The sequence below is a fragment of the Phyllopteryx taeniolatus genome, chromosome 2 (genome assembly GCF_024500385.1).
Source record: "Phyllopteryx taeniolatus isolate TA_2022b chromosome 2, UOR_Ptae_1.2, whole genome shotgun sequence".
Classification (NCBI taxonomy): domain Eukaryota; kingdom Metazoa; phylum Chordata; class Actinopteri; order Syngnathiformes; family Syngnathidae; genus Phyllopteryx; species Phyllopteryx taeniolatus.
In genome coordinates this window covers 18,944,617-18,958,849 of record NC_084503.1, presented here as the reverse complement: position 1 = coordinate 18,958,849, position 14,233 = coordinate 18,944,617, and the positions used below count along the sequence as shown (strand labels likewise).

General features: G+C 41.2%; 1 protein-coding gene across 3 annotated transcripts in view; it reads right to left on the bottom strand.

Moving 5' to 3' along the window:
• Positions 1 to 14,233, bottom strand: part of ankrd11 (ankyrin repeat domain 11) — a 184,268-nt gene that overhangs the window by 129,229 nt on the left and 40,806 nt on the right. The gene's annotated exons all lie outside the window — the stretch shown is intronic.

The following is a 14,233-nucleotide window of genomic DNA, read 5'->3' as shown; positions in this document are numbered from 1 at the left end:
TCGGCCCCAAAAATCCTGATCGTGTAAAGGTTAGCTTTTAGTGTGCAGTATTATTGTGTTATCACGTGGTAATGGTCTGGGCAAACTGGTTAGCACACTGCTAGGAGTGAGTAGTAGCGAATCATTCCAAATGATGCTTCTTGCATCTTGTTTCCCAATGAGGAAGTAGATGGAGTGTAGATGGAGTCTGCACTCTGCAGCAGCTTGGCAGTTTGCCATTTGCTCCTCTCGTCAGCTCACACATAGTTGCGCGCGTGAGCACACACACACGCAAGCGCACTGAGACCCACGGAACCCTCCGTCCACACATAAAGGCATTTCTCTAAGTTGTCAGCAAACGGGCAGTCATTGGCTGACCGTCAGTCAAATCTCAAGGCTATCAAGGTATTCTAGATCAGGCATGTCAAACTCCTTTTAGTTCGCAGGCCACATCCAACCGAATTTGATTTCAAGTGGGCCGGACCAGTATATCCGTGGCCTTATAAGCTATAAATAACGACAATTCAACTTTTTTTTACCATTTTTTTGGGGGTGCATATAATTACAACTACATTTGGGAAAATATTCACATTTATTGATTATTCTCTTGTTGCCCATCTTGTTTCAAATCCATCCATCCATTTTCTGTACTGCTTATCCTCACATATAAAACAACCTATTTAGAAATCTTTTTAAATTTACATAAACTTCCACATCCATCTGGAAATCTTGAAAAGCTCAACTGACTCATCACACCATACAAACTAAAGTGGGAACTTTTTGGAATGAAAGTGCGGTTATCCTCCTGCTTTGTAAATGTATACAGGCAGATTGACAGTGTAACTAAAACATGAAGAAAAAGTAAATGTATTTGCTATGTCTATTAAGGACATACATATCCACAGTAAGCTTAAAATTAAAACATAAATTAGCTGCTAATTTAATAGTCACCCGGTAGCTTGCAAAAAACCTGAAAACACAAACAATGAATCTACAGTATATGAGGTTTGCATTAGTCTGCACAAACAATTAGCAAACCCCTCTCCAACTATTAGCATGCATCAAATTATCTTGTAACTTACATCTCACTAAAGAAGTGACTTCCAGCTTTTCCTTGTCAGGGGGTCGCCACCACTGCGAGTCACTCGCATGATTTGTTTGTCTGACGTTAACCTAACCATGTTTATCTGGGCTTTAATAAACCCATGTTTCAATTAACTTCACAAACTAATATTTAACTGCACATGTGCACATGAAATTACTGAACAAACAATAAATGATACGATACATACTGTATATTGGAATTGCTTCACACAAAGTCTCACTCTCTTACTGCATATTGATTGCAGGCATGCCACGCTGCGCCAATATTTTCCCTCTCTCACCTTCGTGCATGTCACGTCACGCGACTAACAGCACTTCCGGTTCTATTGTACTTGTGTCAAAATAAAAGCATGAGTTTCAAAATAAGTCCATACATATAAATGAACAAAAATTTGAGCGATTGGTAAAACACTGCCCGCTGGCCGGATTAGACCCCCTGACGGGCGGTTCTGGCCCGCGGGCCGTACGTTTGACATCCCTGTTCTGGCCCGCGGGCCGTACATTTAAAAGCACCGTTATAGGTTCTAGAAAGAAATGTCTGCCCAGTGTTCGAAAACTTGGTTTCAGTCGCAGGTCAGGCAACAGGATGATGACCCAAAACACAGCTAAAAACATCCAAGAATGAATGGCTAAGAGGAAAACATTGAATTATTCTGGAGTGGCCGTCGATGAGCCTTAATCTAAATCCTATTGAACATCTGTGGAAGGAGCTGAAAGCACTGTTCAAACCTGAGACAACTGGAGAGTTTGCTCCAGAGTGGGTCAAAATACCTGCTGAGAGGTGCAGAGGTCTCATTGAAAGTTACACAATTTGTTTGATTACAGTGATTGCTTCAAAAGGTTGTCCAACAAAATGTTAAGGTTTGTTTCCCACCTTGATGTCTTGAGTTTGCTTTTTAAAATAATTATGTCAAACCACAATTCAAAAGCAATGTCTGGCTTTCATTGGTTAATTTATTTTTACTTTTGTCTGATTCAGGTTATTTCTGTAACCACTATGGGTTTCTTTCATTAAAAAAGAAACAAAACAATTTTGTCCATGTGTGTATGAAAACAAGCGATCAAACTGATGTGGTATTTAACATTGTTTTACTGAACCAATTTAAAAACCTTGAAAAAGCACTGCCCCACAGCCTTTTTTAGTGTCCTTGCATCATTATTAGAGTAATAGCTCGTTGTTCATATCATCATGTTTGATGATAGCATGCATTTTATGTCAGGTTTGTAAATGTTACTGTACATAGTGAAAATTGCACTGAAGCTTGATTTGAAGAAAGTTGTGAATTGAAACATAATTGCTCGACTTTACACCGATTTTATCGGCCTGAACGGTATCGGCCGATAATTGCCATTTTATGCTGATTGGTTGATCGGCTTGAATGTCATAATTCGCCGATCCGATCAACGATGTCATTGATTGGCTTTGCAAAAGACATTTACTACGCGTCGCCATCGTGCACAGTATATTTTAATCCAAAAGCTAGTTTATTTTTAGCCTTGTCGCGTGTCGTTTGACATAGTACTGTAAATATCTGACAGCCAATGAACTTATTTAAAAAAAAAAAAAAAAAAAAAAAAAAAAAAACGTTGGCGGTGTGGGACAGACAACACGTCTGAGACAGACAACACGTAATGCCCGAATCAGACTACAAGACGAATTTGCTCTTTGACGATTGCACTATGTCAAACTACTGCAATAAAATATTGTATTCAGATACCACGGCATCCAGTTTTTTACGATCATTGGGCTTTATCTTGTCAACTTAAATGCGACCCGATACACTAGTTACCGTAGCGACTGTATTATAAGGACAAAATGGGGGGGAAACGTGTGTTGGTTGTCACCGGTGCTCAGGACAGGAGAGGACGTTCGTTTAAGGCTTGCTTGAGGTATGACTCACGTACTTTTAATACGATACGGCTCGCAAGCAGGCAACGAAAACGTTATGTAGCCTAGCAAGTTAGAGCTAGCACTGATTGTTGTACGCAAACATGCCACCGTTCTGTCGAATCATGCTCTAAAGTTTCGGTGTGGGTGACAATTTAATTACAATAAAGTAATTTAATTACAATAAAGTAATTTAATTACAGTAGGTTAGCACCCATTATTTCTGTCATACTGCAATGTTTGTTCGACCTGACTGATTAGAATATACGATCTGACTAGAGCAGTGATTTCCAACCTTTATGGAGCAACGAACATATTTTACAATTGAAAAATCTCACAGCACACCAACAAACAAAAATGTCACAAAAGATGGATACATTAATTACTGTATGTACTTCCTGCCATTCATTTGTTCTGGCTGTCACTATGCCTCACTGGCATAATTAGGTGAACAAAGATACATTCTTTATTGTAAATATAATTTTGGGAGCAATTAAGTACACAAATATATACAGTAAATGAATAGGTCATTTAAATAGACACATTGCTCCATCTTGTGATCGGATCGGTGATAGGTTATTGGCCCAAAAAATCCTGATCGTGTAAAGCCTAATAATTAGAATATCTCTTGGAAAATCACGATTAGATTTATTTTATGAAACCGTTCAGCCATATTAGGCAATTACCATAAAATGTGGTCTATAGAGCGAAACAATATATAAGCCAGATACAAAATGTGGTCTATAGAGCGGAACAATATATAAGCCAGATACATTGCACATAAACAGTGTGCTGTCTCCTGTGCCTGTGACTAGCCCGACTGTGACAGTAGTGTGACCCAGGTAGAGTTGATTGATGTCAAGAAATAGAACAGTAATCTTCAGAAGTTGTTTCTACAGACCAGAGAATGCATACCTGTTCGCACAGTTGTGTATTCCATTTTTATTTGTGATTGGCTTGTGTGCTGACGAGGACCAGAGGGCAGGCGCACATTACCCCAGGTTTTATATCGTTGTATTGGCTCCCCGTGTTTTTCAGGATTGATTTTAAGGTTCTTTTATTCGTTTTTAAGTATCTTAATGGTCTTAGGCCATCTTATTTATCATATCAGCCCTAGCATATCCTGAGGTCCTCCAGCACCGGTCTTTAAAAGTTCCAAGAGCTACAACAAAAACCCACGGGGAGGCTTCTTTCATCCATTTTGGCCCTAAGTTATGGAACAACCTGCAAGAGAACATTAGGACAGCAGACTGTTAATGTATTTAAGAATTGGTTTAAAACTCACCTTTTAAGTCTGGCTTGTACTTATTTATTCTTTTTTATCACGTTTTCTTTTTAAGTTTTAAAGAGGAGACTTGGGACTAACTTTTTAAGTTAGTCTTTTAACTGTTGTTTTTTTTTTACCTTTTCTTTTTTGGCTCCAGTGTTTTCCTTTATCGAGCATCCAAACCGGGAGGTGTTTATGGTCCACCTTTGGGGATGCTGCCCTGGGGTTATCTAAGGCCCGGTGTCAGAATGTATGCATTTGTGTGTGTTTGCATGTGTGTGTGTGTCTTTGCGTGGGGGGCAGGTCTTTTCTGCTGTTGACAAAGTCTGTTAGTTCCAGAATTGGCCGCTGTTGTTTACTGACGCTGTGGTGCAAAGCTGGCAGAGAATGGGACTGACGTATTTCCGGGTCACAGATATACAGTGGGTACAGAAAGTATTCACACCTCCTTAAATGTTTACTCTTTGTTAAATTGCAGCCATTTGCTAAAATCATTTTAAGTTCTTTTTTTTCCTCATGAATGTACACACAGCACACCATATTGACAGAAAAGAAACAGAATTGTTGAATTTTTTGCAGATTTATTAAAAAGAAAAACTGAAATATCACACAGCCATAAGTATTCAGACCCTTTGCTGTGACACTCATATTTAACTCAGGTGCTGTCCATTTCTTCTGATCATCCTTGAGATAATTCTACACCTTTACTGGAGTCCAGCTGTGTTTGATTATACTGATTGGACTTGATTAGGAAAAAGCCACACACCTGTCTTTATAAGACCTTACAGCTCACGGTGCATGTCAGAGCAAATGAGAATCATGAGGCCAAAGGAACTGCTTGAAGAGCTCAGAGACAGAATTGTGGCAAGGCACAGAAGTGGCCAAGGTTACATAACAAATTATGCTGCACTTGAGGTTCCTAAGAGCACAGTGGCCTCCATAATCCTTAAATGGAAGATGTTTGGGACGACCAGAATCCTTCCTAGAGCTGGCCATCCGGCCAAACTGAGCAGGGACAGAAGGAATGGTTACAATCAAAGGAAAGATGAATGCGGCCAAGTACAGGCATATCCTGGACGAAAACCTTCTCCAGAGTGCTCAGGACATCAGACTGGGCTGAAGGTTCACCTTCCAACAAGACAATGACCCTAAGCACACAGCTAAAATAACAAAGGAGTGGCTTCAGTACAACTCCATGACTGTTCTTGAATGGCCCAGCCAGAGCCCTGACTTATACCCAATTGAGCTTCTCTGGAGAGACCTGAAAATGGCTGTCCACCAACGTTCACCATCCAACCTGACAGAACTGGAGAGGATTTGTATAGAGGAATGGCAGAGGATTCCCAAATCCAGGTGTGAAAAACTTGTTGGATCATTCACAAAAAGACTCATGGCCGTATTAGCTCAAAAGGGTGCTTCTACTAAATACTGAACTAAGGGTCTGAATACTTCAGTTTTCCTTTTTTAATAAATCTGCAAAAATTTCAACAATTCTGTTTTTTTTCTGTCAATATGGGGTGCTGTGTGTACATTGAGAAGAAGAAAAATTATTTTAGCAAATTGCTGCAATATAACAGGGTGAAAAGTTGAATACTTTTTAATATATATATATATATATTATTATTTATATATAATATAAATATTATATTATAAATATTATATATTTATATATATTCAGGACCTGAAGTGGGCGACCAACATCAACTCCGTCCTCAAAAAGGCCCAGCAGAGGATGTACTTCCTGCGGCTTCTGAGAAAGCATGGCCTGCCACCGGAGCTGCTGAGACAGTTCTACACAGCGGTCATCGAATCAGTCCTGTGTTCTTCCATCACAGTCTGGTTTGGTGCTGCTACAAATAAGGACAAACTCCGACTGCAACGGACAATCAAAACTGCTGAAAGGATTGTCGGTACCCCCCTACCCACCCTTGAGGACTTGCACGCTGCCAGAACTAAGACAAGGGCGTGCAAAATCCTCTCGGACCCTCCCCACCCTGGTCACCAGCTCTTCCAGCCCCTTCCCTCAGGTAGGCGCTACCGATCAATGCAAACTAGAACTAGTAGACATTCCAACAGCTTCTTCCCTCTTGCAATCAACTTCTTGAACAGCTAACTTACAATTCCATTACAACAAGCTGGCAATTTTTTGACTTGAGTTCGTTGTCACATTTCTGTATTATGTATTACTCGTGCACTCACTGTAGTTGTCTCGCCGTGCTGCACTATTTGCATATAGTGGCCACTCATGCCAGAGTAGCATCTGCTCCATTTGCACACTGATTGAGGAGTATCTGTAACATTTGCACAACCATTGTCCCAGATTATCGCAGTACTCGTCACTTTAAACCGCATACACTCCTTGAAGTCTCAGTGCCCTTTGCACAATGGTCATTGCACCGGACTATTGCGATATTAGCCATTCGAACTGAGGACTCTGCATCTTTTTGCACAATTGTTGTTTGTTGTTGTTTTTTGTCAATGTCTTTATGTCTCCAAAGTGTTCTGTAAATTGACTGTCTGTTGTACTAGAGCGGCTCCAACTACCGGAGACAAATTCCTTGTGTGTTTTGGACATACTTGGCAAATAAAGATGATTCTGATTCTGATATATTATTTATATTTATATATTTATATATATATATGTATTATATATATAATATATATATATATATTATATATATATAATATATATATATATATATATATATATATATAATATTATATATACATATATACATATAATATTATATATACATATATACATATATTATTATATTATATATACATATATACACACACACACACAGATAGATAGGCAGACAGATAGAGAGAGAGAAAGAAAATGCAGTCCTATGGGGGCACAAGTCAGTCCGAACAGTAGGGCAGTCCCAAGCCCGGATAAATGCAGAGGGTTGCATCAGGGAGGGCATCCGGCTTAAAACTTTGCCAAACAAATATGAGCATTCAGCCACACAATTCCATACCGGATCAGTGGAGCGGGTTAACAACGTCCGCCACCGGTGCCATTAACCTACAGGGCACCAGTGGAAATTCAACAACTGTGGGTCCAAGACTAAGGAGTGGTGGAAAGCGGCTTCTTGGGCAGAAAGAGAAGAGGAAAGCACAGAACCTAGAAGTGAATGTGGGGACTTTGAGTCTTGGGACTATGACTGGAAAAGCTCAGGAATTGGTTGACATGATGATTAGGAGAAAGAGATATATTGTGTATCGAGGAGAGAAGGTGGAAACGCAGTAAGGCTTGAAGTATACCATGGTGTAGATTGGAAGAGAAATGGAGTAGGGGTTATTTTAAAGGAAGAGTTAGCTAAAAACGAAAGAGTATCAGATCGAGTGAAGAGGTTGAAACTTGAAATTGAGCGTGTTATGTTGAATGTGATTAGTGGCTTATCCAAAGGTAGGATGTGACCTAGAGGTCAAAGAAAAATTCTGGAAGGAGCTAGACCAAGTAGTTTTGAGCATCCCAGATAAAGAGAGAGTCGTGATTGGTGCAGATGGTAATGGACACATTAGTGAAGGAAGCAGGGGTGATGAAGTGATGGGTAAGTTTGGCATCCAGGAAAGGAACTTGGGAGGGACAGATGGTGGTCGACTTTGCAAAAAGGATGAAAATGGCTGTAGTGAACGCTTTCTTCCAGAAGAGGCAGGAACATAGGGTGACAGACAAGAGCGGAGGCAGAAGCAGGCATGTGGATTACATCTTGTGCAGACGATGTAATCTGAAGGTTACTGACTGTAAGGTAGTGGTAGGGGAGAGTGTGGCTTGACAGCATAGGATGGTGGTGTGTAAGATGACTGGTTGTGGGCAGGAAGATTAAGAAGACAAAGGCAGAGCAGAGAACCGTGTGGTGGAAGCTGAGAAAGGAAGACTGTTGTGCCGCTTTTCAAGAGGAGGTGAGAGGTTCTCAGTGGACAGGAGGAGCTTCCAGAAGACTGGACCACTACAGCCAAGATGATCAGATAGACAGGCAGGAGCGTACTTGCTGTACCTTCTGGTAGGAAAGGGAAGACGACTTGGTGGTGGAACCTCAAGGTTCAGGAAATCATACAAGGAAAGAGGTTAGCTAAGAAGAAGTGGGACACTGTGAGGACTGAGTAGTAGGAGAAAGGAATACATGGAGATGCGACGTAGGGCAACGGTAGAGGTGGCAAAGGCCAAATGAGGCATATGATGACATGTATGCCACGTTGAACACTTGAGGAGGAAGAAGATCTATACAAGTTGGCCAGACAGAGATAGAAATGTGAAGGATGTGCAGCAGGTTAGGGTGATTAAGGATAGAGATGGAAATGTGTTGACTGGTGCCAGTAGTGTGCTGGATAGATGGTAAAATACTTTTGAGTTGATGAATGAGGAAAATCAGAGAGAAGGAAGAGTAGAAGAGACAAGTGTGGTGGACCAGGAAGTAGCAATGATTAGTAAGAAGGAAGTTAGAAAGGCACAAAAGAGGATGAAAAATGGAAAGGCAGTTGGTCCTGATGACATACTCGTGGAGGTATAGGAGAATCTAGGAGAGGTGGCTGTGAGGTTTTGACCAGCTTGTTCGACAGAATTCTAGCAGGTGAGAAGATGCCTGAGGAATGGAGGAAAAGTGTGCTGGTGCCCATTTTTAAGAACAAGGGTGATGTGCAGACTGTGGGAACTATAGAGGAATAAAGTTGATGAGCCGCACAATGAAGGTATGGGAAAGAGTCGTGGAGGCTACACTGAAGACAGAAGTGAATATTTATGAGCAACAGTATTGTTTCATGCCTACAAAGAGTACCACAGATTATTTATTTGCCTTGAGGGTGTTGATGGAGAAGTACAGAGAAGGTCAGAAGGAGCTACATTGTGTCTTTGTATATCTAGAGAAAGCCTATGATAGAGTACCCAGACAGGAACTGCGGTACTGCATACAGAGGTCTGGAGTGGCAGAGAAGTAAAGGACATGTATGAGGGCAGCAGAACAGTGGTGGTGTGCTGTAGGTGTGACAGAGGAGTGTGGAGGTGGGACTAAATCAGGGATCAGCCCTGATCTCCTTCCAGTTTGCAGTGGTGATGGAAAGGCTGACATGAAATTAGACTGGAATTCCCGTGTACCATGATTTTCTCAACATTGTGATCTGCAGTGAAAGCAGGGAGCAGGTGAAGGAACAATTAGTAAGGTGGAGGCATGCACTGGAAAGGAGCGGAATGAAGATTAACCCATGTAAAACACAATACATGTCCATGAATGGGAGGTGGAAGACTGAGGCTACAGGGAGAAGAGATAGCGATGATGGAGGACTTTAAATACTTGGGGTCAACAGTCGAGAGCAATGGTGAGTGTGGTAAGGAAGTGAAGAAACGGGTCCAAGCAGGTTGGAACGGGTGGAGGAATGTGTCAGGTGTGTTATGTGACAGACTAGTCTCTGCTTGGATGAAGGGCCAAGTTTAGAAGACAGTGGTGAGGCCAGCCATGATGTACGAATAACAGACAGTGGCACTGAAGAGACAACAAGAAGCAGAACTGGAGGTGGCGGAAATTAAGATGTTGAGGATCTCTGTCGGAGTGACCAGGTTGGATAGAAATGAGCTCATCAGAGGGACAGCCAAGGTTAGATGTTTTGGAGACAAAGTTAGAGGGAGCAGACTTCGATGGTTTGGACACGTCCAGAGGCGAGATAGTGAGTATATTGGTAGAAGGGTGATGATGCCAGGCAAGAGCTCGAGGAAGACCAAAGAGAAGGTTGATAGATTTAGTGAGGGCAGACATGAGGGCAGTTGGTGTTAGAAAGGAAGATGCAGGAGAAATCCTTTTCCATGTAAGCCTGAAACACAGTGACGACGCCTAACGGGACAGATTAACACCCACATATCTATCCATCCATCCATCCATTTTCCGAGCCGCTTCTCTACATCTACATGTACACACACACACACACACACACACACACACACAAATGGTGAAAAGCAGCCCCACACCATCATTTTCCCACCTCCAAACTTCACTGTTGGTATGGTGTTTTCTCATTTCTCCTCCAAACGTGGTGTGCATTATGGCATCCAAAGAGTGCAATTTTGCTCTCACCAGACCAGACTATATTCTCCCGGTATTTAACTGGCTTGTCCAAATGTTGTTCAGCAAACTTTAAACAAGCTTTGACATGCTCCGCTCCCCCCCTTTGTATGTACAGATTACCGTAATTTCTCGTTATACAATGTGCACCCACATATCACATACATAATGTATTTATTAAAAGAAGCTATATACTGTATATAGGCCTGCATCAGTGACTTCCGGTTGAATTCATTTTCACGTTGTCTGCAGACGTCTCCCAGACATCTTTCTGGTGAGAGCACAAGCAATATTTTGGTCTCTCGGGTCCCGGAGTTGCCACGACTGATCAGTCTCGGCAGTCTGATGTCTCCGCCAGTGAGATAGGGTTTTTTTTTTTTTTTACAGTCAACAGAGACCTCAGAAATGGTTACTGCATTGACGCTATGAACCCACCCTCAGCTTACATTGATTTGAAAGCACCAGTGGCTTTGCATAACATCCTGAGGTTGGGGTGCAGTACGTCTAAGCGTCAGGTATCAGAGCTTATTGTAATATCTCCACTAATTAGATTTAGTCATCTGCTCTTCAATGCACAAACACTGGTGGGGAAAGCTGACACCGGAAGGTGAGGGGAGACTGCTGAGGGCGGGAGTGTTGTGTGTGTGGACGGGGGGGCTAGATGGGCAGTGGGGGTGGGAGAAATATTACAAAAAAAAAGACATGCACACCACACATCTCTTCTAAAAAACATCTACATTATTGATGAGGTCTGACTTCAGCAGGGAGAAACCACTGCACAATGATCACAATGATCCCTCGCTCTCAAACAAAGAGTAAGAACAAGATGAAACATCAACATAGAAGGTGTGAATGGCTGTTAATAAAAAGCAACAACAAGGCATAAGGAGCCAGGCAGGAAAAGCAGTCAAAAATAACAACGACCATGATGAAAATGTGCATCAATAAGGTAGATAACTAAAAGTATAATATTTCATGAAGGGAGAGATGTGGATTGAGGCACAAGAGAAGGGAGGGATAGAGATGCAATGAGAAGAAGGCAGCAGAGCTTGTGACAGTTTTTTTTTTTTTGCTCACCACTGCCTTTCCATACACGCACACACATATGCACACACACACACAATGAATGCACAAACAAATATCCCTTGATAATTTTTTTTGCTGTTGTCAAGGTAACAGGCTCATCGGGCTGATGGGGAGGAAAATATCTCATTCAAAAAAATAATAAAAAGATATCTTCAAATGAGAGCCTTCAACCTTAAAAATGGATGTTCTGTGTGCAATATCTTTAAGCACACAAAGTACTGCATATTTCTTGTTTCTATCAAATAAGTTATTTTGAGGCTTTGCAAGTACAATGATCGATGTCTCCTCTAAGTTAGTTGCAAAGTAAACCAATGAAGAAGAGCGAGGCACTCATCACCAATCATTGGCGGCCTGCGGCCCCATATGAGCCGCATGAATACTGTGAGTTCCGGTCCTTGTGAACCCAAAGAAATACAGTGCTTTTTTTGATTAGTTAAGCCCTTACAATGCCGCCTAAGCGCTGTGCCCCTGCGAAAGCTTCCTCAGGGGCGCCCAAGAGGAAGAAGATGATGATGAGCATCAGTGAAAAAGTGAAACTTTTAGATATGATCAAAGAGGGCAGAGGTTATGCATCTGTGGCACGCCATTATGGCGTGAAGGAATCTACAGTGCGGTACATCAAGAAAGAGGAAGCAAACATCCGCAAAACTGCTTCAATAAGGAAGCGAAATGTGTGGTAACTATGCGTAATAAGAGACGGTGTTATGTCCTTGTACAGGGGAATTTTGAAGCAAAAGAAAAGACAAAGACAACAACTACCCATCACCATGTTTTTCTCCAAGGTAAAACCCCAGGTACACCATCAGCGTCTCCAGCAGAAGAGTCTCAGTGAACCTAAAGCCTCTATGAGTCAAGTGAGAGCCTCTCCTCCACCACCAACACAAGCCTCTTCGCCTCTCTCAGAAGGCAATGTTGATGAATGTTAATTACTGTATAAGGTTTTATAATTAAAGATATAAGTAAATATGTGTACTGTTGTAATCTTTGTCTCAAATATGTAAAGTATAAATACTGTTTACATATTGTAAACATTCTGGTAACCACATACACAAAATTTCCTGGGGTTTGGGGGGATCCTACATCGCGGTTTTTCACCTTTTGCGGGGGGTTCTGGCTCACTGTATTCACCTTCATGGTATCAAAACAAAAACATTATTTTTTTTGTGAATCTCTTCACGTACTTTTGATATGATACGGCTCGCAAGCAGGCAACAAAACGTTATGTAGTCTAGCAAGCTAGTGGTGGCACTAACGGTTGTACGTAAACATGCCGGCATTCTGTCGAACCATGCTCTAAAGTTTTGATGTGTGTAAAGTAATTTAATTACAATAAAGTAATTTAATAACAGTAAGTTAGCACCCATTCTTTCTGTCATGTAATGTTGGTTTGACCTGACTGATTAGAATACATGATCTGACTAGAGCAGTGTTTTGATCCTTTATAGAGCCAAGGCAAATATTTTACAACTGAAAAATCTCACGGCACACCAACAAAACCCAAAATGTCACAAAAAGTGGATACATTAATTTCTGTATGTACTTCCTGCCATCTAATTGAAGACCATTTGTTTTGTCTGTCACTATGCCTCACTGGCATAAATAGATGAACAAAGATACATTATTTATTGTAAATAGAATTTTTTGAGCAATTAATTACACGTATATACAGTAAATGAGCAAGTCATTTAAATAAACACATTGCTCCATCTTGTGATCGGATCAGTTATTGTTTTTTTAAACTTGCTGATCGGTCCCAAAAATCCTGATCGTGTAAAGCCTAGTTGTTAATTCTTAATAGCGTCTTACCGTGATATGCTGCCTCTCCACCAACGCGCTGAGAGGGGCAACTTCAAAATAAAAGCTTCATATATTTTACTACATTGGACATTAATGACATTTTACGCTTTTATTTTGAAGTTAGCCTGAAGCGCAGTGCTGGCGCTTAATGAAGCCTTAACCATACATTCGCCCCCTGGTGGCTTGCTCACTAGGTTGCGGGCACTGCTGCATATAAACCATTTTCCATATGCAGCAGTACTCGCATTTTAATGTAAAAAATTGCAGACGATCAGGCTCATTGAATCGCGGCAGCCAAAATCGCCATCACGATTAAAATTTGATTAACTGTGCAGCCCTAACTTAAACAAATATTAAATATTTGGCACAGAGGTATAGATTCATTAATGCCTTGACAGACAATATCCTGCCAATCAAGTTTCCAGTTGGTTAAGAAAAAGTAATTAATTAATTAATAACAGCACAAGAAGTAGATCAAAGCAACCTGTTTTGCACCAAGATTTGTACTACTTTTCAAGTCTCCAGTATTTCTGCTTTGTCGACATGTTCAATGGCTGCATCTCTTACAACAGCGAGTACCGCTATACTGTATGTGTAATTGTATTTTTTAAATTTATTAGCAAATTAGGGTGGAAAATAAGTATTTGGTCAATAACAAAAGTTCATCTCACTTTGTTATATACCCTTTGTTGGCAATGACAGAGGTCAAACGTTTTCTCTAAGTCTTCACAAGGTTTTCACACACACTGTTGCTGGTATTTTGGCCCATTCCTCCATGCAGATCTCCTCTCCAGCAGTGATGTTTTGGGGCTGTCGCTCGGCAACACAGAGTTTCAACTCCCTCCAAAGATTTTCTATGGGGTTGAGATCTGGAGACGGGCTGGGCCACTCCAGGACCTTGAAATGCTTCTTACGAAGCCACTCCTTCGTTGCCCGGGCGGTGTGTTTGGGATCATTGTCATGCTGAAAGACCCAGCCACATTTCATCTTCAATGCTGATGGAAGGAGGTTTTCACTCAAAATCTCAGGATACATGGCCCCATTTATTGTGTC